This window comes from Neomonachus schauinslandi, chromosome 1 (assembly GCF_002201575.2).
Source record: "Neomonachus schauinslandi chromosome 1, ASM220157v2, whole genome shotgun sequence".
Lineage (NCBI taxonomy): Eukaryota > Metazoa > Chordata > Mammalia > Carnivora > Phocidae > Neomonachus > Neomonachus schauinslandi.
Window position 1 is genome coordinate 88,444,067 of NC_058403.1, and position 27,364 is coordinate 88,471,430.

General features: G+C 36.4%; 1 protein-coding gene across 1 annotated transcript in view; it reads right to left on the minus strand.

Annotated features, from left to right (window-relative positions):
• Nucleotides 1-27,364, minus strand: part of NAALADL2 (N-acetylated alpha-linked acidic dipeptidase like 2) — a 911,251-nt gene that overhangs the window by 421,135 nt on the left and 462,752 nt on the right. The window lies entirely within an intron of this gene.

Sequence of the window (27,364 nt, forward strand, 5' to 3'; positions counted from 1 at the left end):
TATATATATATATATATATATATATATATATATATATATATATATATTCCTGTTATTGCTCTTCCAAAGTGTAAAAAGAACTAAACTGAAACGAGGTAGAGAATCAAGTTTGTAAAATGAAACCATTTTCATTACAGTAGATTTCAAATTTATCGGACACTTTACAAAATTATAGTAACTTCCGTTTACAATACATCAAAGCCTTGTCTTTAATGTTAAGCATATCTTTATCTTTCATATCTCTGGTTGTTTTATATTGTCCAATTTCAAATGTTTATCACACTCAGAAGAACATGCACTTTTTAAAAAAATTTTTTTAAATTTATTTGAGAGAGTGAGAGAGAGAGCAGAAGAGGGGGTAGGGTCCGAGGGAGAAGCAGACTCCCCACCCAGCAGGGAGCCCAATGCGGGACTCCATCCCGGGACTCCATCCCGGGACTCCATCCCGGGAGTCCGGAATCATGACCTGTGCCAAAGGCAGTCGCTTAACCAACTGAGCCACCCAGGTGCCCCAAGAACATGCACTTTTAAACCTGTTTTTTGATTTCTGGAATGAGAAAGTACATGTTATTTCAACTGGATGGAATATGGAAAATGCATAAAATCTAGTTTTATATAAATTTATCAAACTATAAACTAGGTCATAGATCATTTAATCTTCATGAAAACAGAATAGGATTTAGAACCACAAGACTTCTGTTCTGACTCTGCCATTTAGTAGAGGTGTAGTGTAAGGCAATATACAAGAACTGTGAATCAGGATCAGTTTCCTGTTCTGTAAAATGGGGATAATAATACTTTCTAAATGGGTTTTTGCAAAAATTAAACAAAGTAATGAAATCATATAATCTGTAAGAATGCCATGTCAATATTAATTTGTTATTACTATATAAAAACAAATGAATGCTGTAATTTGTCACCGCAAGTAGCCCAAAAATATACCGTTTCTCATGTGTTCTCAAGTAAAATCCAGATTAATTCCAGAAAACATTCACTGAAAATTTTCAGATACACTTGCTTTATTTTTCTTCCTAAAAACAATGTGAATGATATGCAATCAAATATATCATCCATTCGATTGTCCCAGAAGGAATTTCTTAGTATTGAATGGAGTAGATCACATGAAAGGAGTGCTATATGATACATGATTCTCCTTTAGCAGTTTAAGAAAAAAGATTATGTCAGTGCACTGACAGTAGCAGATTTTCCAGCAGAAATGTATATTCTCCATGTTACCAGAAGGAGTTACAAGGAATATGAGTCAAAAAGTTTAAAACTGTCAGTTTGATTTCTCTCCCCTCTAAGATATGTCTTTTTCCAAGCTGACTTGTTATATGACCTTTGAATGCACCCCCACACTCATTTTATTGTCATAAATACTTTAATTACAATTAAACAAATGTAAATTTATATTTTGCTCCAAGCATAGGATACTATACCCATCTACCATTTTATTTTATTTTATTTATTTATTTTTTTTTAAAGATTTTATTTATTTATTTGACAGAGAGAGAGACAGCGAGAGAGGGAACACAAGCAGGGGGAGTGGGAGAGGGAGAAGCAGGCCTCCTGCGGAGCAGGGAGCCCGATGCGGGACCCGATCCCAGGACCCCGGGATCATGACCTGAGCCGAAGGCAGACGCTTAACGACTGAGCCACCCAGGCGCCCCCCATCTACCATTTTAAACCTGGTTCAAAAGAAGGTTTTCTTTTCCTTCACAAATGGAGATTAGGACTACATTAATTTAGAAGGAACTGGTGGGGCTAGACATGCTGTGAGGACATCAAGCTTGGGTCTTAGCTACTGTATTCCAAAAATAATTTCCTTCACTACAGTCTGTGCCTTACTTGGCTCAGGGGAAATATCAAGAAAAATTGAGTAATTTAAACAAGAATCTAAAAGACTGTAGATAACTGGTGATGTCACCCCCAAATCTACAACCCAGGGAATTATACCACTAGGAGACTTCTACTCAATTTCTCAGAACATGGAATCTGCTTCATTTCTCTAATCACCTTCCCTTTAGTTTCTTCTTTCCTTCCCTCACTATTACATTCTCTTCCTCTGATTTGCAATCTTCCCCACCAACCGCATTAAAATGGAACTAATCTTTTGGTTTTGTTTTATACATAGGGATAAAGACTTGTATTTCCTCATCTTAACAACAACAACAAAAAAAGAGATGAGTTAGGACTTTCATATTCTAAGAAGAAAAGGAAAAGGGAGAGAGAGAGTGAGAGGGAGAGTCAGAAAGAGAAACCGATAGAAATAGGGAGAGACAGAATCTTATTTCATAAAGGGAGAAAACCCACTTGACAAGTACGGCTTCTTTGTGGCCATGTACAGACTCAAGTTCTATTTTTGGTATTTTATTTTTAATATAAAGGTCAGCAAAAGGTCGGCACATATTTAAGGAAAAGCCATATTATAAAATAAACACAGCAAACAGGTAGGAGAAAAAAAGGAAACAAAAACATGCACAGAAAAAAAGTACATAGAAAAAAAAAGCTGGAAAAAAAGTTATAATTTATATTACAGGAAAAATTCTACATCCATTTAAAAGACACGGTGTATATAAGAAAGGATACAGCAGAGCTCAAGAAAGAGCTCCTAGAAATTAGTGATAATGACAACACAAACAAAAATTAAGTAGAAAGTTGAGAGACAAAGTTGAGGCATAGAACCAACACAACAAACAAAGAGATGAATAATAGGGAAGAAAATTGGAGGTCACAGAGGGGGTCAAATACCTGAAGAAATGTCAGAAAATGGGAGCAAAGGAAATGAGGGGAGGGATTTTTATCAAATAAACATTTAAGAACATTTCCTTAAACTGAAAGACATGTGTATCCAGATTGAAAGTACCCACTGTGAAAAAATTGATGGAAAAAAAGATCCATTGTGCATTATCATATATATATCAAAAAGATCCTAAAAGTTTTCTGGGGTAAGACATGGCAAAACAGGCCATCCAATAAAAAGGACCAGGGATAATAGCATTGAACCTTTTAATAATCACATTGTAAACTAAAAAGTATTAGAAAATTCTGAAGAAAAAAAATATTTCTCATTTAAAATGTTATACCTAGTCAACATAACAGCCAAGTATGTGGTTGAATAAAGACATTTTCAAATATACAATGCCTTAACACGTCTACCTCCTACTCAACCTTTCTCAGAAACTACTGGAGAAGATTTTTGTCCAAAATGAAGAAGTAAACAAGGAGTAATAATACATGGGATCCAGGAAAAAGTGCAAAAGAAAAGCAAAGGGAATCATTAGGCTGTTTATAAAAAGAAAATGATAAAGGTAAAGAAAGTAAAACAGGGACATACTCCTAAAGGATATCTCTAGAATAAAGGAATGGAATTGAGAGATCATCTAACATATGTGTATGTATTTAAAGATCTCAGAGTAGTGTTCAAGAATTTGGGAAGGAATTTATGACAGAAACGTTAAAGACTAAAAATGTGAAACAAAGCAATTAAAGAGTCACACAAGAAATTAATGTCATTAGATTTTACCATATGGCCAAACTGTGAACAATGCTTTACATAGTTACAAAAATAAAAACACTAAATACTAACTTATTTAAAAATTGAGAAATACTTACACCATACACAAAAATTAACTCAAAATGGATTAAAAATTGTAATGTAAGACCTAAAACCATAAAACTCCTACAGGAAAATATAGACAGTAAGCTTCTTGACATCAGTGTTGGCAAAGATTTTTTGAATTTGACACTAATAGCAAGAGAACAAAAGAAAAAATAAGTAAGTGGGACTACATCAAACTAAGAAGCTTCTGCCCAGCAAAGGAAACTAGCAACAAAACGAAAAGACAACCTACTGAATGGGAGAAAATATTTGCAAATCACATATATAATAATAGGCTAAAATCCAAAATATATAAAGAACTCACACAACTCAATAGCAAAACAAAAACAAAACTTAAAAATGGGCACAGTTATCTGAATGAATAAACCTCTTTCTAAAGAAGAAATACAACAGGTCCATGAAAAAAAAGGTGAACATCACTAATCATTAGGGAAATGCAAATCAAAATCATAAGATATTACCTCACACCTGTTAGAATGACTATTATAAAAAAAAAAGACAAGAAATAAAAAGTGTCGGTGAGGATGTGGAGAAAAGGGAATGCTTACGCATTGTTAGAGGGAACATAAATTGGTGCACCCACTATGGAAAACTGTATGGAGGTTCTTCAAAAACTTTAAAAAAATTTTTTTAAATAGGACTACCATATGATCCAGGAATCCCACATCTGGGTATTTATCAAACAAACAAACAAACAAACAAAAACCAAAACAAGAACAACAACAAAAAAAACAAAACTAACTCAAAAAGATATATGCACCCCATTTTCATTGCAGCATTATTTACAATAGCCAAGATATGGAAACAGCGTAAGTGTCCATGAAAAAATGAGTACAAACTGAGAAATTAAATAAAATGAGAAAATAGGGGGGCACCTGGATGGTTCAGTCAGCTAAGCATCTGTCTTCGGCTCAGTCATGACCCCAGGGTAGTGGGATAGAGCACCACATCGGGCTTTCTGCTCAGCGAGAGCCAGCTTCTCCCTCTCCCTGCTGCTCCCCCTGCTTGTGTTCCCTCTGTCTCTCTCTCTGTGTCAAATAAATAAAATCTTTAAAATAAATAAATAAATAAAAATAAAATGAGAAGATAGGAAGTGAAGGATGGAGTGTATTGAGTGTTAGTTATGCAAAGATGTCTAATCATGTCCTTTCTTTTATTTTATTTTACTATGTTATGTTAATCACCAGACATTACATCATTAGTTTTTGCTGTAGTGTTCCATGATTCATTGTTTGCATATAACACCCAGTGCTCCATTCAATACATAAATAAATAATAAATAAATAAATAAATAAATAGGCATCAATTCAACATTCACAAATAGTATAAATACAGTATTTGGATATACATTTGACCCTTGAACAATGTGGGGGTTAAGGACACCAACTCCCTGCAGTCAAAAATCTGCATATAACTTTTGACTCTTCAGAACTTAACTACTAATAGCCTACTGTTGACCAGAAGCCCTACTGATAATATAAACAATGAACACATATTTTCTATTGTTATATATTGTCATACGTATTATACCCTGTATTCTTTCAATAAAGTAAGGTAGAGAAAAGAAAATGTTATTAAGAAAATCATAAGGAAGAGAAAATGCACTTACACTACTGGACAGTATTTATCAAAAAAATCCACGTATAAGTGGGCCCATGCAGTTGGAACCCATGTTGTTGTAGGGTCAATTGTAGAATTAATGACAAATGACATAGTTAAAATAATTTAAGGTGGTTCCTTTTAGAGAGTGGCCAAGGGTTCAAAAGAAGTGGAATTGCTTACTTTTTTTTTCTTCCTCTCTCCCTTCCTCCCTCCCTTCCTCTTTTTCTTTTCCTTTTTTCTTTTCCTTTATTTCTGCTCTTAGGTTTTATACTTCTAAACTACATATACCTATTAATTCAATGAAAAACCTAAATCAAAAGGTAAGTCCATACAACATTTAACTTAATGATATATCTGTATTTCATATAATTTACTGTTTAATTTTTCAAAGATTTCTGTGTTCTATCATTTCACCGAAATCATACAAAAGGGAATAGAAGATTGTTATTACTCATGTATCAAGCATTGGTGACTTTTTTCAGTGTTAAGATACTGAACATAAGGTACATGGTATGCACAAATAAATATTTGTTGACTCAATCAAAATGAATTAACAGTGTCATTATTTCTACCTCCGTTAGATAGTTAGAATACGGAAGGCATAAACTGAATTTTAGTTATTATTACTCAATATTTTTTACCAAGTTACACTTAGCACCATGGAGTGGTTTGTTGTTGTTATCATTGTTTTAATTAAACTGGATAATTGTGGCATGTTTTTCTGAGACAGTCTTTGAAAAGTCATTAATTCAAGTGGCTATTTGCCCTTGGCAAAAAAGCTTGTAATGCTCCCCCAAGGTGATTAGATTGGGGGGGTCATTTTAGTAAACTGGATAATTGTTAATTAATTATTTTAAGTGATGATTCTGTATTGGCAAGAATTGAATATTTAAGGGTAATGAGTTTAACTGATAATAGGAGATTGCTACTTTGGAGATTATACAATAAGTGCTGGTATCCATTTACTGCATGCAATAAACACTGGTAGAAAGGAATTACATCTGCATTTTCAATATGCTAAAAAAAGATTGCTTCCTTCAATGAGAAGTACTGAAACAGCATTTAGAACACTAGAGAAGACCCTGTGTATCATTATTTTCCAGCTCTATTGGTTGTCACTTTAATAGACTTTTGCCTTCCTCATGGCACTTGATAGCTGATGGGACTCATCCACTCCCAGGATCAGTCATCCCAAAGGCGTGGTTCTATACATTTTAAAATTATTGTGCCAAACTCTGGAGAATAAGCATGTTTTGTGTTGTGCTCAAATTTTTACTTTTCCCTTGAAGGATTTTTCCCTTGTTGGATTTAGGGTAATGGCTATCAGCAATAAAAAAGTATGTTTGTTGGACTATCACTTTGCCTTATCTGTGAACTATTACTTCACTGTATTGGAGCCATGCAAAAGTAGGATAGCAGAATATAGCACAGAGGAAATTGAGTCTACCTCCCACCTTTGGAAAAATTCTACAATTAAGTTATATCTTAATTCACAACAGAGCTAATAATACTCCCTCAGTTTCATAGGTTCAATAGCTCAAGCTCTTAGTCTCCTATTTGGGGTTGTCTTCTTTAGTTTTAATAGGACATTTTATCTTGTTGACTTCCAAAAAAATAAAAATGAACTAACCTCCTAATGCAGTGATTTAATCAGATTCTCTAAGGCAGTAATCATTTCTGTAAAAAATAATGGGAAATCAAAAATGCTACTTAATTACATAAAAACATAAATTGGATATTCTGAGTCAAGGTAATAAAGTTAAATAAAGAAGAAGAAAATGATTGCACATTAAACCTAGGAAAACAAACAAACAAAACCCCAAAAAACAACTGTATGTATGTGTATGTATCCAAAAAGGGAGACAGAGACCAGGTCCACAAGTAGGAATCTTACAATAGACAAAATCAATAATCCATTTCTTCTACTGGTTGGTTCTAAGAACTTTAAGAAAACTAATTATTTTAAATTTACCTCACTTGAGAATTTTGTGGTTTTCACACCATGGCACGCCTTTCAATTCTTAAAGCTCTTTTTTCTTCTGATAATACCACAAACCAAGCCCCCTCTGCCGACCCAGGGCCATTTTGCACTTCGGTGCACTGCCCACTTTTGCCAGGCTCTGCTGTGTTGTAGAAGGCCACAGCCTTGCTAGCCGCATTTTCCAGGATTACATGTCAGTTGGTTTTTGGCTCTAATGGTCTTCTGCTATTGCTTACCTCTTAGTTTCCTCACCATACCCCATTTGGCTTTTGAGCTGTGCTGACCTCTATAAAACTGTCCTTATAGGCCCTTTCCTTAAAATACTTGAAGTTGATCCCCACCACCCCCAAAATCAGACCTTGATTGACACGGCAGTTGTTAACACAGTTATCCACTTTTTAATGTTTATGTTACTTTACTTTTGCCAGAACCTTGGGTTAGGCTCAGAACTGGGTGTTTGTTGTAAATACCGTACAACAAATTTGTTAGCATGAATAATGGCATATTTGTAAGGTGGCTGCTGACCAATAGCATTAGAATTCACATCAAAAAATGGCATCCAATAATGCAAAGGGAAAAATCTGTGGGACAGGTTTTTTCTTTTTTTTTAAGATTGTATTTATATGAGGGGGGTAAGCACAGAGGGAGAGGGAGAGGGAGAAACAGACACCCTGCTGGGCAGAGAGCCCAACGTGGGGCTCGATCCCAGGACCCTGAGATCATGACCGGAGTTGAAAGCAGACACCCAATCGACTAAGCCACCCAGGCACCCTGACAATTTTTTCTTTTAAGAAAGAAATAATTTTATTTTTAATTATAACCTCCAACATATCTATAATTATGGAATTCCAACATAAAGATAAGGAATGATCCTTCTCTTTAGCAGAGAATAAAAAAAAATGTAGTAAGAATGTTGGCAGAAATTTAAGCCAGATTTTCCTAAGAAAAATCCCTTTCTCTAATAATGTCTTAGTTGTCCATGATCAATGTAACCAATTTAAGACGAGTCAAGCCTAAATAATACAGCAGCATAGCCTGTCACTTTCTTTCAATTGATCTTTGTGACCTAATTCCTTACTGGAGATTACTTTTCTCATTTTTCAAAGAGTAAGGAGAAAATGGATTCCATGCAGATGGAATATGTCTATTAAAGCAAGCCAAGTGGAATAAAAAAATAGTGAGGAGAGGATATAAAAATGCATAAGGGATTATTTTTCACTTTAAGAAGAGAAGAATCCATCACTCATTGAGAGTGAAGGGAGATGACTGGGAAGGCAGCATAGTTTGAAAATAGGGTAAGCAAAGGGATTGCAGTGAACACAAGGGATCTGAGGTATGGGATAGTTCCGTTTCCCCAGGGGAGCCCCACTCTTACATTCTGACCTGAGAAAGGAAGAATGACAATAGGAGTACTACTAAGAATGGGTTCACAGCTCTTCCACATGTCAATAGACCATTTCAGCTGCAGGGGCCTCCTTAGAAATGAAGTTAGTGGTTGCAAAAACATGCCTGACGGAAAAGTTACACCTGTCACAGGTCTTCATCTTGCATCACCACAAGTCCTTTTTCTATCATGGCTTCAAATTCATCTCCGTGACCCTACCCTCTCCTCACCTTCCTTTCGGCATTGACTCTGCTGTTCGGTTTGTATCACCATGACACCAATTATAACTGCCGGAGAACCTTTCATGGCTCCTGATGTTTCTATCTTCAGTGTGAGTGAAATGATATTTTCTTACTTTAGGGCAGAGGACTATGTAAGTCATTGACATTTCTTACAATTCTAGTAGCCATTTTTCTAAGGATTTGTGTCACATCAAGGGTCTTAAGGACTTTGTTCTTTTCTCTGTTTTATAGCCCACAACTTCCCCCACCAATTTAGTGAAGAGATGAGAAACCACTTGATAAATATCGTTTAGGATCTTCTCTATTAGTGTCCAACGTCCTCTATCAAAATGACCTTATAACCCTATTAAAACTATTTTTTTTCTTTTATCTTTTTTTTTTTTTTGCTATCCAAATATGGAGTTTTCACTCCACTCCAGTCAGGCTGCTCTTAATGTGCTCAGAAATCTCATGATCTCCCTACTTCTGCTTATAATTCCCATCACGGAATAATCTTTTTATTATCTTCCTACCCGTTGTCACATTGTTGTTCAAGTTTCACTTGCCACATTAGGTAACACTTCTAGTAACTATTGTACTCATCCAAATTTAACTGTTAATTGTTCTCTATTCCATTTCGGGTAATAACCACAGTAAGAGCTAACATTTTCTGAACCCAGACTGGGATTCAACACGCTTTAAGAAAACACTGCATTAAAGCTTTGTTTATATTAAATCCGTCCAGGCACCTTCTGGAGTGGATGTTACTGTTGTTTATTATTACCGCTTTACAGGTGAGAAAACCCAGGATTACTGTGTTTAAATAAGATTCCTAATGTCATAGTAAGTAGCAAAACTGGATTAGAGTCTTTGGCTTCTGAAGTCTAAGCCAGAACTCTTAATGTGATACAATCTCACTTGACACTTCAATCAACCTGAAAAATCAGTAAAGGTAGTTACAGTGACATTATATTTTTCCTTTGTCTTCCATAGTGCCTACAATATTCCTCCTCGTGTATTTGCTGGTTGATGGCCTGAATTGGCATCTCATTTTACAATTAACATTTTGGGGTACCTGGTTGGCTCAGTTGATTAAGCATTTGCCTTCAGCTCAGGTCATGATGTCAGAGTCCTGGAATTGAGCCCTGATCAGGCTCCCTGTGCAGTGGGGAGTTTACTTCTCCCTTCCCTCTGCCCCTCCCCCCACTTGTGCATGCATGTGTGCTCTCTCTCTCAAATAAATATTTTTTTTAAAAAAAGAACAGTTAACATTCTATTATGCTTTAGAAGTTAGTTACGCCCAAAAGTATTATATGAAAAGTTTAAATAAATCAAGTCAATTGAAAAAAAAAGTAAACCAGTTTTCTGTTTTTAAAACTCAAGTTTTAAGTTAGAGTATTGAAAAAATATATATGTGATAGAATTGTTCCTGAATAGGAATTGTCAACATTTTTTAGGTGTCAACAACTCTTTAATGTAACTAGATCCTGAAATAAATATTTTCTTCCCCCATTCACTGAATATTACTAATATTACGATTTTATCTCTTCCTACTATCAGTTGTAAGTTTATAAATTAATTTTGTTTCATGCATTTAATTTTTCACCTCAATTTTGGACAATCTTCAGTAATTTCAGATTATCCTTTAGTTTGTTAAACAGTAAGGATTTCTACATAATTTTAATTTAAGACGGGGTTGGATTACACCACTGATCCTTTCCTACGTCAAAGTATCAGTCGTTATGAAGATGTCATTGATAAGATACATTACTGTTTCTCCTTTTGTTGAACTTTTTTTTTTTTTAATGACTTATTAGACTTGTAACAAACCAGTGGAAATGGAGGCTGCCAAAGGAAGAAGGGACATGGGTCTAGAATGAGCTGCAATTGTGAACAAGGATATAAGAGTAAAATACCTCTCCTAATTTTAATTCTAGAAGCAATATATAGGTATGTAAACAACCAATGTTTTACATGTATGATGTCAACTTTCCAGCTGTTGGGCAATTCCAAGTGACAGAATTTCCATATGATTCTTGGTTATCATGAAGGCACATCTTGGGTAATTTTAGTTTTCATTTGACTGTTTCATAGACACAGAAGTTATTTTTGTATACTAACCAGTTTGACAAAATATGTTGAGTGAAAAACCTGCTATATTTGAAAACTAGATTCAGGGGAATTAGATAAGATGTTTCAAAATAAGTGGTTGCTAGATTTCAAATCTTTTTCTTTCAAGCCAGCTTGCATATCAACAAAACCTAAATTTTCTTAGAAATATTTTAAATTTCTGTGACACTGAAAATAATAGAACAACAATTGGCTGAAAAGCAAGAAACCAACTCTATTACTTGGTAGCCTTGTGACTTTGAGTAAATCACTTGGAATTGACATGCCTCAGTCTTCTCGACTCTTGAAATTCTTTAAAGTAATAGCAATATATGGTAAGGTATTTACATAGAAAACTAAGCTGTTTTATCTTTAGGTTTTTAAGGACTTTTGAGTAATTTGGGGATCATGGAATACCCAAAGCATGGAGTGAATATATACTGAATGTATATATTTTTTTCAAATTTTCTAAAATTAAAAAGAAAAAGCATAGAATCAGATAATATAATCCAGAAATAAAATGTCAATATTAAAAATGAATAACAGTACAAAACCAAACATACATACACGCACATAAACATACAGTATCTTAAAAGAAAATAACAGAAACTCCATGGCATCATCCTTTTGAGTTAGTGTGAATGGCCTATCTTTCTGAGTTCATTGATTTCAAAAAAAGAATAAAACAATAGCTGGAGAAATAATGACTATCTGCTGAAGTTCAAGCATGCCAGGAATAAGTGGCAGGCTTAACACTCAGTTATCTGTGAGAGCTCATATTGGACTAAAACTTCTCTTTGTCTTTTTGTTCTCTAACATACTTATACACACACAAATGAAATCCAGCAAAACTCTGACAATGATAAAACATTTTCTTTTGATTCTTTCTATCATGCCTTCATGTCCCTTCTTTTAAGCTGCTGCTCAATTTTCTCTGTTCCATCTTAGTCCAAAGACAAATCTTGAGCTTCACACTCCTTTGTTGAAATGCACTGTGGTTTTGGTTGTTTTATGTTTCACATTGTTTTAACAATGATATTCTTCCCTTGTACCTAAAAATCCAAACATGCGGGCTGTTACCACTTCAAAGTCTCAGTAAAGAAATATGATGTTTTTAGGATACTGTATCATTGCCTTTAATGCAAAATTATATGAATAAGTGAAAACATCTATTAAACATTTCAATCCTCTCTGAAAAAAAAATGCACTGTGTTAAGGTATCATTCACTGATACTTCTGTGTATTTGCTTCTCTTTAAACTCTGAATGCCCTATGAAAGAACAGTACTTTATATACTATAACTGGCAGAAAAAAAAAATATTGGGAAACTTTATATAGCTCAAGTAACAAGGTAAGAACCTTGAAGTAATGCCTTAAACCTATCTTAACTCTTGACTAAATTTTCTGAAATCAGAATTTTGGGGGTAGTGAAGGTGAGGACTCAGGAGACTGTACATCAGGATCCCTTTGTGTGACAAGGAATCTGACTCCATTTTTTGATGTCTGGCTGCTGACAGCTTTTAAGCCTTACCTGCCCCTCTTTCCCATGGCCCCACATAAGGGCAAGTGGATAAGAAAGCCCAGGTGCTCTCTCCTTTGGTGCTAGAAGTCCAAACCACATACAGGACACCTCAGTCTGGCTCTAGCCCCAAATCACCATAAAAAAGCCAAGCCAGTCTCCTTTCCTTGCCCTGCAAGCCATTTTAGCTTTGCTTTCAAGCTACCTGCTCTCCATAGAAAGGCTCACATGAGTAATAAACCTCTTAACACCCTCCTGGTGCATGCACGGCATTATGAGTCTTGACCTCCAAACCAAATTTTGCCTACAGGGTCCATCTTGTTACAGTGGAGTGTCCACCACACCTTGCTAGCTCTGATAAACTTGATGGAGTGTTAGAGGAATACCTTGTTTATTCTATGATACAGTATCCTTAAGATCAGGTAAACACATTCTCCTCCCCGGAGTAGTTGACTGGGAATTTCCTGGAGAAACTCCAATTGTTACTTCCCTTCCCCACCTCTCCATTTAGCATGTTGCCATCTTTCTCCGATTTGACTGTTTAAATAACTTGTACAGCTCCATTAATACTCTATAGATACCCCAACCCTTACTGTGACCTCTCTAGCTCTGCATATGTGAGAATTCACCAGCATTTCAGTCAGTCCAATGTGGGGAAACCTAATGAGGTTCATGTTTTCTATATTCTCCTTCCTCGTGCCTTCTAGTCAACTTCTTTTGCTGCCCAAAGTAAAAGATTAAACTTTTCATTTATTCAACATTTTTAATCTATAGTACTAATTATATATGACAAAAGTATTTATAGATGGAAAATATCTGTTTGGATGTATGTATATAAAAACATAATTATTCATGTATAAACTGCACTTCTGATTTTTCACTGTATATAAGAGCATATACACACCCGATCCACTAGTTTATATGGTTATGAATATTTATTATTTCACTGACAAAAAGGATACTAGTTTCAAACAACAGAAAGATACCATAGATAGCATTAATAAAATGAATGGAGCTTTGCCAAATAGAATCTAACACTTATTACATTTCACCTATGTGGCCTTGAAAAGTAAGGTTCACTGAAGTCATTATATGAGGCAAGCTGTACAATTTACAGGTTTGTAGCACATTTACTGAACATATTAAATCACACTCCAAATGATGTGTAATTCACATTTTATTGTTTCAAAGCTGTTTTCTCCTCAGGAAAACTATTTATATGCTAAGTTAGTTATTCTAAGGTCATCTCTTTCTGTTTTTAATAATAATAAAAAAAAAGAGTTCCAGGACTGTTTGTATGGATGTGAAAGTACCCATTTTGAGAAAAAGGAAGGATTGGATTCATAGCAGAGATAATTTTACTTACAATTTACAGTTAACTTTATTTTAGGATTTTAGAATTTCAATAAAAGGTAAATTCTTTTTGAAAATTTGTTGTGTGTTTTTTCCCCCCAGAGGCCACAGAGTTAACAAGAGGGATAAAAAGTTACAGGAAAGAGCCTACTCTAATCCGAGGCTCACCCACACAGATGTTTCAAATGGAGAGACTCTCCTCCCCAGGAAAGATCCCTATTATCATCTTCATCTTCCCACCCCTCTCTTTTCCCGTTTCTCAATACCAATTGTCACCTGAAACCTAAGCAGGACAAAAAGAGACCCATGAGATAGGTATAATGCACAAAGGAAGATGTGGTAGCATCAATGTCCTGATTCTAGAATCTGTCACCCCAATTTCTGCCAATGACACCTCTGGAATTACCACTCAGACTGTGTCCTTTGGAACATGTTGCTCATCAGAGTTTCAAAGGTCAGTTCAGGTGAATTCTCAACTCATCATGGAAACAATCAGAAAGAACCAGTAGGAAAAGAGCCCCTGCTCAACCTCCATCTGGGATTTTCCCCTTAGAGACAGATAGCTGCTACCCTCACCCAAGGTAGGATTTAATTAAATGGGGACTTAATTTTCATTGCTTTATAAAAATAATGTGTTAGGAACAGAAACATAACTTTAATTGACTTACTGATTCATCTTGCCTAATATTTTAATAAATGAGGAAGCAAAATAAATAGAGAACGGGGGTAGTAAAGAAAAAGAAAAATATAAGAAAGTAAACAAGCCTACTAAAGTAAGGGGGAAAGGTATTACTGAGAATATTCTTTTCTGAATGAAAGACTTTATTAAGAATTAATAAGGCTAGGGGCGCCTGGGTGGCTCAGTTGGTTGTGTCTAACTCTTGATTTTAGCTCAGGTCATGATCTCAGAGTTGTGGGATCCAGGAAATCTGCTGGAGATTCTCTCTCCCTCACCCTCTGCCTCTCCCCCCACTCTTTCTCTCTCTCTCTCTCTCTCAAATAAATAATCTTTAAAAAAAATAATTGATAAGACTACCTTTTTTTTTTCTTTTTCTTTTTTCCAATCAAGCATTGGATTTGTAACCAGAAAGTGTGAGAAAACTATAAGGATTACTTAAGTGCTTCCTGGGAAGTCACATATATGGAAAAAGGCCCAGAAATTAATGATAGTGATAAGTCTTCCTGAGAGGAGAGTAAGGGTGATCCATCTTTCCTTACATTCAGTATGTGGTTGTGCCAGACATTGCACCATGCAGGGAGAATACAAAGAGGAAAAATAAAATTAAATCCATGTCCTCTAATGCCTAGGAAGTTAAGCTAAGGGTTCCTCTTCCACTGGGCCCACTCAACATGCTAAACAGCCCCTAATCTGAAAGGAAAACTGATGAGTAGGTAAGAAGTTCCCTAATTTCAGGACTCAACAGATTCTTGACATAGTTGAAAACAGAGGGGTGTACTGCTATTCTGGTGCCAACAGAGTGGGGATTTGGCTCTCTATGCTTCCTGCCCCAATAGGGAAATAATAAACCCCTGTCTCCCTACATTTTCTTTGGTTCACATTCCCTCATACATCATAAACATACTCAAAAAGTAAGAATAAAACAGAAAATAGAGCAATTGGTGTTTGTTCTCTCAAATAAAGAGCCCAATTTCATAAAATGCAAAGGCTTCTCTGCATAGAAGCCTTTAGTGACTTGCCATAGCTCTTAGGATGAGGACAGCATGGCTTCCTAACATATAAGCCACTTACCTCTTGATCACAGCTTATTCCTCTTTTCTCTTTTAGCACATTCCAGTCTCGGAGGCTCCTTTAATTCTGTGTTTTTTACTATACTACCTCCTGCCCCAGGGCCTTGGTACATGTTCTTCCCCCACCCAGCAGGACTCACTATTTCTTATTCACATAGTCACTTCTAAGCATCTTTCAAATCCAGGCCTATTCTTTCCCTGGGTCTCCCACCATGGGCTCTGACTGCATGAGCAGATGTTTTGCAGCTCTTGCCCAGTAGATTGATTTGTGTGATTAGGATTCTCTCGAGGACTCTTACTAAGGATGTGGGCCATGTTTGCTTTTAATCATCTCTATAACTCCAGAGTACAATATGATTGGCATAGTCTCTCTCTCTCTCTTTTTTATAACTTTGTGTCCTTCTATGTATATGCAGAGGAAAAATATATGTAAACATTAAAAGTATCTCTTTAGTAAGATTAAAAGTGATGCCTTATTTTTGCTTTGTTTCCCAAATGTTATAAAGAAGTATTCTGCAATAGTACCAAAAAAGTTAGAAACAAAAAAGAAATGAAGGCTGCAATGAGTTGAATTCCCTCCCCTAAAAAAACAGGATAGGTTCATGTCCTAACCTCCAATATCTCTGAATGGGACCTTATTTGGAAATATGGTCTCTGCAGATATAATTGAAATGTAAGTTGAAGCTACACTAGAGTGGTGTGGGTCCTAAATCCAGGCACACACACAAAGCAGACAGCCATGTAGGATGTAGGCAAAAACTGAAGTAATGCTGTTGAAAGCAAAGGAATAAAAGTACTGCCAGCAACCACCAGAAGTTAGACAAATGCAAGGGAGGATCCTCCCCCGGAGCATTCAGAGGGAGCATAGCCCCACTGATGCCTTGATTTTAAACTTCTAGATACCAAAGCCATGGGAGAATAAATTTATGCTGTTTTAAGTCACCCAGTTTGTGGTACTTTGTTACAGCAGCCCTGGGAAACTAACACAAAGGTCTATGATAATCCTCTACAAACATCCTTCTTTATATTAGGAACACTGCCGAGGGGCGCCCGCATGGCTTATTTGGTTGAGTGTCCAACTCTTGATTTCCGCTCAGGTCATGATCTCAGGGTCCTCAGATCAAATCCTACATTGGGCTCCCAGCTCAGGGCAGAGTCGCTTGTCCCTCTTCCTCTGCTACTCCCCCGGCCCCACTCTCTTTCTCTCTCTGAAATAAATAAAATCTTAAAAACAAAACAAAAAAGAAACATTGCTGAGTAAGGAAATGGATTTTGAATATAGAACTGAGCCTTTTGAAATCTGCACTGGTCTCTGAAAGCTGTCAAGTCTTGCTGTGCTTTTTCTGTGTGTTACCTAAACGCGTGTCACCTCTTTAAAGAAATCTCGACATAAAGCCATGATCAAGCAAGCACATGGACTAAAATATTTGTTGTTGTTGTTATTGTATGTATGTGTAGATAACAGTGCTGACTTTTTTTCCTTCCCCTTCTGAACACAACTGTGTGGTATACTATAGCCTTGTTAAAAAAAAAAAAAAAAAAGTGGATTCTAGCGCTGTTTCCCTCCACTGTGCTCCGGGTATAACATGAAGCCCAAGGAGGTAGACCTACTACATTTGGTTTTAAATACTCCACTTAAGTGCATTGTCAATAGTCAATTTACATAGCATCAATTCTGGTTCTAAAATACAAAGCATAAACTTGCTTTACCAGCTAGTAGATCGTGGACTAGCCAATTAGAAAGAGATGAGACAATTGGAGGTCTATTTGGCTGAACTCCTCACTTGACAAAAGGGAGAGATGTCAGCAGTAACAGTTGAAAGCTGAAAATTAATGCTGAGGGAAGCTTAACAAGGCCTGAGTCACCAGCCTCTCTCCAGGTTCCCAGAGCTGCTGTTGGAAGACAGCCCAGGACAAGAGCAGCACAGACTGTGGAGTCAGAAGCTGCTTGATGTGAGCAAAGGACGGGCCTTTTGTGCACCTTATTTTCCTCCTCTATAAAATGTCAACAAATTACACCTGGGTTAACAGTAATACTTGCCTAGAAAGACTAAATTTGTATAAAGGCCCAACACAGTTTCTGATAGTGAGTAGATGTTCAATAAACGGTAACTGTTATTGCTACTGTTTTTATTTTGTTTTGCAAGGGGGTTGCTCACCTTATAAAAAAGATGTTTTGCTTCTTGGCATAGGGAAGCCTGCTTTCTGCTTCTAACAGGCTTTTAACGGGAACAAGACATTTAACCCTCGGGGCCTCAGTTTCTTCGTCTGTGAAATGAGAGACTTGAAGTTCTTGAGAGCCCGCACAGTGTATGATTTTTAACCACAGCACACAGGAACTGAAAAATGCCGGTTTTCTTTCTGTCCTTCTGTCTTGGAATCATTGAGCCATCTTAACAGATTTTTTAAAACACTCACATATATAACAAATAAAATGTTCATTCCACTAGAACGGTTAAAGAAAACCCCTAGCTTTCACTAGGCATCTTTTGTGAGGTGAATATGCATTTGGATTGAAATGAAAGAAAGGAAATCCCATTCTCTATGGTGGGGTGAGGGTGAAGAGTTTTAGGGTGCTGACACTGGGGGAGATGGGCAGAAGAGACAGCATACGGAATACATATGATCCTATTAGGTAAAATAATACATATATACATATTTTTGTTTGGGCATAGCTACATATATTTATATATATTGTAAGTGTATTATAAAGATATGTAAAAGAGGGCCATTCAGATAACAGCAAGGGTATCTCACTGTGGTAAAATTGCAAAGGCCTTAACTTTCTTCCTCATATTTTTATATACTGTGTGAATTTTTATAACAGATAATTACATATTCAGAAAAAATGTACTACGTTTACATCTTTAAGAAAAAGATGTACATATTATACTCGAATTTGCAAAAAAGGGCAGCTTAATTTTTCATCTTACTGCAGCTGATGTATACTTTCTCATGAATCTCCTTTGTCCCTGAAATAACTGGAAGAACAAATTTTCTAATTAAAGAAATTTCAATCCATTACCTTTATGTCATTTTAGGGAGGGTAAATTTTTAAAGATGGTGTTTGGTTCAATGAGAAGCTTTCTATTGTCCTTGTAGGAAAGTGGATCTAGTATCCATATGCAGATCATGTGGGGGTCTTCTGGCATTTTGCAAGCCTCAACAGCAATTTCCCTTGTGTCAGCTGGTTATTAAATGTCCTGTTGGCAACTGCTATGGAAGTCATTGGCTGCCAAGAATTTATATAAACTCTTTTCCAGCTCTACTCTGAAGCTCATATTCATTTAAGAATTGATCTCACTCCTGTTCTAATAATGTAAATTCCCTAGCTCTTGGTCACACGGCTTAGTGACTACCCATCCAAGGTTCTCTGTTACAGTGCTATAGGTTCACATGGTGTCCTGAGCCAGGTCAATAAATTTGAAAATTTCACATTTCACATCTCCCGTGGGTTCCATTCCATGATGCATAAATGCTGAGGAAGATTTCTCAGTGCCACAGTGGGACTTCTCTTTGCCAAACATGGCACACTGCTATTTCACCTCCACTGTGATCACCATGTGGGATAGAGTTGGAAATCACCTGCCAGGTGATTTATTTTTAGACTCCGGAAGACCAAAAACACCATTCTAGAATATGCTCTCACTTTCACTCTCTCCTTCTTAGAAGGACCAGAAAGGTCCTTTCTGACTATAAGAAACTTCCCTACATGATATACTCATTCTCCAAGAAGAGGCATTGGATACTCTGTCTCCTGTGTCCAATATGGTATGAAGGGAATTGGAAGAGAAACTGACCTCAAAAGGAAGATACATCAGAAGGTATTTTTAAAATATTATCCCTTTCATACTTTTCTTTAAGTATTATTTAATTGAACAAACATTCACTGACTACTTCCTAAGGGTCAGCTATGATATTAAGTAGCTATAGTATTAATCATAATTCAGTGTAATATGGAAGAATAGAATATATGAAATAATTAGTACTTTAGGAAAGTTACTTGATGTACCTGAGCTTCAGTATTATTTTGTTTGTTTTGGGTTTGTTGTTTGTTTTTGTTTTGTTTTGTTGCTAAACAGTGACAATACTATCTGACTTAACTAGTTTAAACTGGCTGCATAATGTGCTGAACACAGGCATAGGCTTTAAATTCAAAACAATTCAATCTCAATTCCTCCACTTATGACCTTATTTGGGGGAAACCTGGTTAATCTTTTACTTCGGTTTCTTTGTCTGTACAGTGGAAATTAATAATAGCAATAATGACAACACCTACCTCATATATGTTTGTGGGGTTCAAAGAGTAAATACTTGTACAACATTTATAAAAGTGTTTGGTACATAATAAGTGTTCAATAAATGATTGCTTTGCAAAATTGCTTGAATGTTAAATGATGAAAAATGGTTATGAAAGAAAGCAGTAATCCTTGAAGTATTTTACAAATCCAGTTTATTATACTACCAGCATTAATAATATACTGTCTATATTTGTATTTCTCTGATATTTCTGGATAAGTCAGAAAAAGTTTTTTTTTTAATTTTCAAAATAGATTCATATGTCAATAATCCATAATTATCAAGTAAATAATATGAAGCAAAATACATAAACATTATCAAAATTTTAATCATATCCAAATCATTTCCATAGTTCAAATAACCCATTAGAGCAGAAGAGAAGCAGGAAAGGAAAGTTTTTGGCAGAAAACATGTTTCTTATAGCCCCATCTAGAGAGTTGCTTTGGACAGAACAAGCATAGCTGACTAATGGACATCAAATTGTGTGGGATGTACAGGGCAGGACTTCCTGCCTTTCCCACTATTGAATTCTAGCCATGCTGCAAAGTTGAAACAGATTAAGTAAACCGAGAGACTGTTACCATACAGAAGCGCTCATTTTTATGCACCTGGTAAAGAAACTGCCAAATACAATGAAATCTACCTAGATGCCAACACATAAACACTTTGGACTCTTTCTTCAGCACTAGTAGAACTCTGAAATTTTTTAATAGCAGTTCAAGATCATGAGTGATCCTGGCAGAGAAAATAACAGTTTGTAAGTATTAAACTGGTGTTTCTCAGAAGTAGGTTTATGAGAGAGAAATGGAGTTATTTCAAAATTGAGATAAGTTCTAGAATCTTACAGCATAGAAGAAAGAAGATTTTGTTTTTAACCAAAACTTATTCAATAAACTTCTCCTTCTTCTTTGCAGATGAAAATATAGGTCACTCAAATAGCACTTCCATTCATTATATCTTCTCATTCCACTTGTTCTCTTTCCTGCCCCTCTACTGCCTTCTTTCACTTTTAATACTTTTTAAATAAATTTTATTTTCTAACCATTGCCTTGTATACAATGAATATTTTTGTTGATCTCCCTGACTCTCACTTTTCTGTTTGATCATTAGGAAAAAAGAAAAACATAACCAATACAGAGCCTCCAGGCAGACGCATAAAAGATTCACACAAGATGCATAAAGATGCTCAGTGAACTAAACAGCACCAAAAACACTTAGATTGTAAAATGGTCTAAGTTTCCTTGCTTAGTTTCCTTAATTTAATTTTTTCTTTGTTTCTTGGATGTCAGACTGGGCCATCAACACATTTTAGAAAGATACTGAGCCTGCATACCTCAGTTGGTTAAGCGTCTGCCTTCAGCTCAGGTCATGATCTCAGGGTCATGATCTCAGGATGGAGCCCCGCGTTGGGCTCCGTGCTCAGCAGGGAGTCTGCTTCTCCCTCTCTCTCTGTGTTTTCTCTTTGCTCTCTCTCAAATAAGTAAATAAATAAAATCTTTTAAAAAGGGGGAGGGCGGGGGTAATAAGTGGATGGATTGAGATTGAATTGAAGTATTTTGAATTTAAAGCCTATGCCTGTGTTCAGCACATTATTTTAGAAAGTTACTTAAAAAGGGCACCTAGATGGCTCAGTCTGTTAAGCGTCTGACTCTTGATTTTGGCTCAGGTCATGAACTCGGGGTGGTAAGATGGAGCCCTGCATTGGGCTCCATGCTCAAGGAGGAGTCTACTCGAGATTCCTTTCTTCTCCCTCTGCTTCTTTCCCCCCCCCCTCTCTCTCACACTCTAAAATAAATAAAAATACCTTTCAAAAAAAAAAGTTACTTAAGCTATTGTACTTTAGAGTACTTTAATGATTATCTAGAATTTATCTAAAAAAATAAGGAAATGGGTTGGAGATAAAGGGAAACAGTATTCCAATTCATCCAACCTCAATGTTTTCATCTGTACAATGGAGAAATTCCATATACCTCAGGATATTTATTGCTATAGAAGTTATTTGTGATGAGAAAACTGAAATAATTAATAGCACTTGCTATTTATTATTGACACAATTCTACCACACAGAATTTTTCATGAATATTATAGAAAATGTGCAGTTAAGACCATAAACCTATTTCTGGGGCCTTTAAAAGAAATCTTGTGCTAAATTTCACTGCATTAAAAACTCTCATGTAACTGACTGGTACCATATTGTATTGGACTTTTCCATTAGGGATTAAAGTATAAGGTATGGCTTCACTCACCCTAGGTGATTAAACTTTAGGCATTATGAAAAGCTGTCTCTGAGGACAATACTAGTTGTAAAGTTTTGGTTAAGTACCAAGGAAAAGACAAAACAAACAAACAAACATAAAGGGAAGTTTGAAAACAAAAATAATGGGGAACATTTTTCTTTTAATTCATTATTATTTCTTTGGCCTTTCTCAATGTACATAATTTAGAGAGGTTAGTCACCATTACATTTTGGTTTGAATATCTATCTTGGGGAATTAACTATAAAGTATCCAGAGCACCTCCTGAGACTTACTTTGTATAAACAGAACTCAATATTATTTGGGAGAGTGTTTTGGGTTAGTTTAAAAAATGCGTGTGTGTGTGTGTGTGTGTGTGTATCCATACTCATCCCCATATCCCAAAATAACTCCAATGTTTTGCAAATACCAGGAAAGAGTATTTACTTTAACACTGAAACAAGAAAGAATTGCCACCAACTTTAGTGACTCTCCGCTATAGGATAAAAAACTGCCTATCAGATCAAATGATTTGTGATCTGGCCCCACCTATAATTCCATCCTCATATCTCACAATTCCCTATCCTCTGGTCCAGCCACATTCAATCATCAAGTACCTGCTTCTTTGTCTCAGTGCTTGTGATTGCATGGCTGTTTACCTGGAATCCATCTCATGCTTAGACTTTAGTCATATTCCCTTTGTTTTCCTCTCACACTTCTTTATCCAAAAGCATTTCATCCAAGAAATTTGATCTCTTCTGTGGCTGGCCATCTCCAAATCATCTGTCAAAATTTAGTCCAAGTTTCATATGGAAATGCAAAGTACTCAGAATAGTCGAAACAGAAACAAAGTTGAAGGACTGACACTTCCCACAAACTATAAAAACTTAATACAAGGTTACATAATCAAGACAGTATGATGTTAGCATAAGGATAGACATATAAATATGAATAGAATTGAGAGTACAGAAATAAATCTATATACCAATGCATAATTGATTTTCAACAAGGATGCCAAGACATTCTATGGGAAAAAGAAACTCTTCTCAACAAATGGTACTATAACAGCTAGATATCTGCATGCAAAAGGGTACATTTGGACCCCTGTATCATACCACTCCAAAAATTAACTCAAAAATGAATCAAAGACCTAAATGTAAGAGCTAAAACTATAAAACTCTTAAAAGAAAACATAGGTATAAATCTTGAACTTGGCAACCTCAGATTAGGCAGGTTTCTTAGATATGGCATCAAAAGCACAAGCAACCAAAGAGGGGTAAAAGATAATTTCATTTTCATCAAAATTTAAAACTTCTGTGCATCGGTGTACACTATCAAGATAGTGAAAGACAACTTACATAGTAGGACATTTTTAGAAATCAAGTACTGATAAAGACAAAACTCAATGACAGAAGTAGACACAGGATCAAAATAGGCATTTCTCTGAAGAAGATATACAAATGGTCCATAATGACATAAAAAGATGCCTAATATCTTTAGTCATTAGGAAAATGCAAATTAAAACCACAATGAGCTACCAGTTTATACCCACTACAATGACTATAACTTTAAAAAAAATAAAAACAGAAATAAACCAATAAAAAACAAAAACAGAAAAATAGCAAGGGAAGGTAAAGGTATAGAAAAAGTGAACCCTTCATATATTGTTGGTGAGAATCTAAAATGGTACATCTACCGGAAACAATTTGGCAGTTCTTCCAAAACTTAAACAGAGAGCTGCCATATGACCCATCAACCTATGAGGGGTGTATACCCAAGAGAACTGAAAGCATATGTTCACACAAAAACTTGTATAGGAATGTTTGTAGTAACAGAATTTGTGATAGCCAGAAAGTGAAGAAAAGTCAAATGCCTGTCAAATAATGAATGGATAGACAACAGGTGCCATGCCCATTAAGTGGAAAATTATTTGGCCATATAAAAGGAGTGAAGTATGGATGTATGACATGGACCAACTTTGAAAATTTTATACCAAGTGAAAGAAGGCAATCACAAAAGACCTTTTATTGTATCATTCCATCTGTATGAGATATCCAGGGTAGAGAAATCCATAGAGACAGAAAATGGAGAGCAGTTGCCAGGAGTTGGAGGGAGGGATAAATCAGGAGTGATTACTAATGGGTACAGGTTTTCCTTTTTAGAGTGATGAAATGTTTTGGGATTAAACAGTGATGATTGTTGCCGAACTCTGTGAATACACTAAAATACTAGTGAATTGTACACTTCAAAATGGTGAATTTTATGATATGTGAATTATACCTCAATGATTAAAAAAATGAAAAATAAAAATAGAAACTTTACTGGAAGTTGTACCTCCTCTGTAACTGACTTCTTAGGCAGAGTGAGGAATGTGTCCATCCCATTCCTGTAGGACCTTATTTTTCGTTCTGGACTACTGTTACATTGTTTTGTAATTCTCTCTGTCCCTTCTGGATCTTTACCTTCTTGAATAAGAAGACTCTCACTTTTGCCTTCTTGTGCTTCGCTTATAATAGTCACTGAGAAATGCTTATTGATTGAATAAAGGAGGGCCCTCTTAGGGCATATAAATATATCTTGAGGGAAAGAAGACTCCATGATCATGAATATCTCTTCTTTACTTCATCAAAACCAAAAGGGTGCTGGTAAGCACATTGAATAGTGTGACAGGGGCTTGCCTCCACACTCTAGGGCCACTTGAAGAAGCTATGCTGCCACAAAGCTACTCCTAAAACTCCCTACTGAGAACTGCCTTCTCTATATAGAAGTAAGAGGACAATGAGTTATCCAACTGCCCTGGGTCCCAGTTGGAATTCCTCCCAGAAGGGACGATCCAGAAGTACCAGTGGACTTTATCCCAACCATTGAACTCTGCTCTATCCTGCAGGAGCTGCACAGCTCACTGATCTCTGGCCTTGTTCACCATTCTGATGTAAATCACCTAGCACTTCCTACACTGAAAAGTACGGTCTAAGGAAAAAGTCCTATTTTACCAACATCTACCCCATCACATTGAAATTTGTTTTCATAGCAGTCCTAACTATATCACAGTTATTTTCATATTTATAAAATTTGCAGCATTCCTTTTATGTCTTCTTTTTTTTAAAGATTTTATTTATTTACTCATGAGAGCCAGAGAAAGGCAGAGGCAGAGGGAGAAGCAGGCTGCCCACTGAGCAGGGAGCCCGATGTGGGACTTGCTCTCAGGACCTTGGGATCATGACCTGAGACAAAGGCAGACGCTGAACACACTGAGCCACCCAGGCGCCCCTGGAATCCAGATTTACATGACATTTCTTTATTAAAATGGACTATCTACTAACTGGCAAAATGACATTTTGATTTATATTTACCAAAATGATTCCTCTCCTATGTTTTGTTCTTGGTTGAGAGAAGAGAATGTAAAATTATTAGAGATTTACCAGTGATTGTGAGTATCACACGCTCTACACTTGAAACTCTCACAAGGCTAAAAATAATGATCCACGTAACTTAATTATAGACTGTTAAATAGTGATGTGTTGAGATTACCTTTCTTTCAGAAAGTGATGCAACTCTTTGCTGACTACTCAGTGTCCAGATTTTAACACATTTCTATATTAATTTTGAACCTTTTGCCCCTAGGAAAATCTTGATCCCCCTAATCATATTCCCCTTATTTTACTTCTGAACACAAGGTCTATCCAAATAGGCAATGAATACCTGAGGAAAGAAATTCTTAATCTGCTTTCTATAAGTCCATAAGGGGGATTATCTAGAGATACCTTTTTTCTAGGGGATCCATGAATCCTCTAGAATTATAGGTAAAGTAAATATGTTTTTATGTATGGGTCTTTGGAAAGAGGACACATGTCTCAAAGTTGTCAGCACCTCAAGTAATAATTGCCACTTATTTTTGTGCTTATTCTCATTAACAGCATTCACTCTTTTGTTCAGGTATAATATGTCCACAGGATCAAGCTAGACACTGGAAGGGATTAAAGAAAAATACCAGGCAGCATTCAAAGATTCAGGTATTTCGTGGTGCAGTTGAAGAGACAAGTCTGGTATCTTTTCATTTTTATATGGAACATAGTGCATTGTGACCTCCAAGTTCCCTTTCGGTGCTAGAAATCTAAAATTGTGAATCATTATTCAGACGCAGCAGTGGAGTTAAAAAGGGAGAAAAGAAATAAACAGTTTAGGATGTGTTGTACTCCTTCACACTGCACTCACCTCAATTGAGCCTTGCAATTTCAAGCTGGAAGATCCCTAACGTGGGATCATCCTACCCCCTCATTTTGCACAGGCTCTGGAATTGTGACTACTGATTGTAGTCCATGCGTGATGTGATAGCCACTAGTTGCAACACTGACTCCAAGATTTAACGCTGTCTTCCTGAAGTCTGCTGAAAACTGGCTTTGAACTGCACGCCAGTCCACTGTGTCAGCTCGGTGGTGCCCAACTACCGGTTCTGCTATGTTGCCAGAGGCTGTACTCGAGGCTGTGTTTGGTGACTCTTTCAAACTCCTCCTGCCCTAGATCTAATTACCGTACTTCACCTCTGTACACCAGCGGTGCAGTTACTGGGCTGCCTTCCCTCCTTTGTCTGCAGCACTTCGGCTAGCTCAGCTGAGGCACTGACTCACTCACTTCCTTGAGCATGCCTTCCTCGTCGCCTCAATTGACCTGACAGGGCCACAAGGCTCAGTCCCAGAGCAGGTGTAGGACTGATCTGAACTTTATTTAAGGGGAACCCAAAGGAGTCTTGCATCTCTGTCCACAGATTAGTGACTGTGATTTGCCTGGGACCTGGAACTCTTCATACTGGTCTAGGTACTCAGTCACTGTTTTGTTTTTTGTTTTGCTTTTTTCTTGTTCCTCTGCCTTTCCTAAATTGATAACCTGCCCAGCATCTCTGCTGCTCTAAAACTGGGACCCTGTAATACTTTTTATAATTTTCTCATGGGAACTGGGTCCCACTGCAGAACCCCATTGCTGAGATTGCCCCAATCTCTCAGCTCCCTCCCACCTACAACTATTGCCCCTTCCCTGCGTCTTCCCACAGCAACCTAATGTAGAGTTGTTGTCTTTCCTAGACTTTTAGGGAAGGCTTGGGATGACATACCAAAAAAAACCCAATAACTTAATATTGAATATTCACCATCACTACACTTAAAAATGGATCAAATCTGTCCCATCACAGGGACTTTCTTTCAAGTCGTGTCTTCTCTTAGGGTCAACTGAACACAGACCGTTCCACCTCTCTTTTAAGAACCTCTCTTCCACCACAGAATCACATTCCTCACATA